The sequence below is a fragment of the Saccopteryx leptura genome, unplaced genomic scaffold (genome assembly GCF_036850995.1).
Source record: "Saccopteryx leptura isolate mSacLep1 unplaced genomic scaffold, mSacLep1_pri_phased_curated manual_scaffold_37, whole genome shotgun sequence".
NCBI lineage: Eukaryota > Metazoa > Chordata > Mammalia > Chiroptera > Emballonuridae > Saccopteryx > Saccopteryx leptura.
The window spans coordinates 209,299-211,148 of NW_027095719.1; the positions used below are offsets into that span (position 1 = coordinate 209,299).

Here is a 1,850-nt window from a genome sequence, read left to right on the forward strand (position 1 = left end):
ACTTATGAAAAAATGTAGTGAGGAATATATTTTAGGGCAAGAAAACCTTAAAATACATAGCTTTTTCACCCATACTGAGAAACATGATAATAAATAAAATTCAGAGGAAGTAAAAAAAAAAAATGTCCACAACCTGAACAGGCGATGACGCACGGGTTAGAGTATTTTACTGCAATGCGGAGGACCCAGGTTTGAGATCCCACGGTGCCAGTTTGATCATGGGCTCATGTGGTTTGAACAAAACTCACCAGCATGAGTCCAAGGTCGCTGCCTCGAGCAAGCGGTCACTCTATGGGCTCTATCCCCCTAGTCAAGGCACATATGAGACAGGAGTCAATGATCACGTAAATGGTCACAGAGAAAAAATGATGATTGTTTAGTTTCATGGCACATAATAAAAACTTGCTCCATTTCTTTCTGTCTGTCTCTATTTATCCCTCACTCTGGTTTTCTCCCTATGTTTGTAAAAAAAAAAGAAAAAAGAAATGTTCACAGAGAGATTTGGAGAGTGCATACCATATTTTCCCGTGTATAAGACTTATCTCCTTTGAAAAATGTGGGGATAGAAAACTGGGTGCATCTTATACAGTGATTGTAGTATTTTTTACTTGCATTTCCCATTTATTAAAATTTGTTATCATTTTTTCAAAATTTGTGCCCCAAATTTAACGTGCTTCTTATACAGGGAGGCTTCTTATACTTGGTGAAATATGGTTCTTTACAACCTTACCATTTATTTCCTCTTGGGATGAGATTTTGAAAAAGATAACTCATTCTTTTATGCAATTTAAGCTGCAAAAACAACAAGAAAAAAGCCATTCTCATTTTTTCTTTTATTTATTTATTCATTTTAGGGGCAAGGTGAAGGGTGAAAACAACAGACATAGAGTCAGAAACATCAATCTTTTTCAGTATGTGCCTTGACCCAAAGCAAACCTATGACATTAGCGTATGTGTGTGATGCTTTAACTACTGAGCTCTGTGGTGAGAGCAAGCCATTGTATTTTGGGGGAAAGACTATACTTTCAGGGATCATTTCTATAGTTTGTATTTTGGGGGAAAAATTTACTAGAGAAAACCAGAGGTAATTAAAAAATAAAATGATTATCTAGTTTGCTGTGGTGAAAGCACCAGAAGACGTTTCATTAATTATGAAATTCAGGGGCATAATCATTATTTCTAATTGTTTAGCACACCATGCCCCTTTTCTAACATGCACTTTCTCTTGTGCCATGGCAGCAGTCCAGACTGAGAGACCTCCTAATTTTGTACATCCGAATTTACCTGAGAATAGGTCATGACATACAAGCTAGGCTCTTTTGCTCACAGAACACCTCCCAGGGTCTTTGTTTCATAGCTTCTATATTTTCTCAGTTTTATACCTGAGAACACGCATTGCTGAAAAACTGAGGCTTATGTCTCAGCTCTGCTCTCTCAGAAACTGATATACTGATCCTCACCACAATAAATCATAAGTGACACCAAAGATATTGCACTACCAAATTCAGTGCTTGTTAAACTTACCAATATTTTATTTATGTATATTGTTTTCTTTCTGTCTACCCAATGACAGTGTAGTATTCATAAAGACAAAAAGTGAGTCTGTCTCATTCACTATAGGCAATAAGTTTTGAGCACAGTGCCTGGCACATAATAGAAATACAATAAGTGTTTCTTGAATTAATGAATGAATAAATAATCATTTTCAAACATACACAGATATCCACAAATGACAGACACTGTGAACACAGAAAGATATGCTCAAGTGCAGTGCACATCTATGCACACAGATGTACACAAATCCAATGATCCTGAGTATATATACATAGAGAAATATAATAATTAAATGA

At 35.9% G+C, this 1,850-nt stretch overlaps 1 pseudogene; it reads left to right on the top strand.

Annotated features, from left to right (window-relative positions):
• Positions 1 to 1,013: 1,013 nt before the first annotated feature.
• Positions 1,014 to 1,086, top strand: LOC136386995 (small nucleolar RNA U3; annotated as a pseudogene).
• The last annotated feature ends 764 nt before the right edge of the window (positions 1,087 to 1,850 follow it).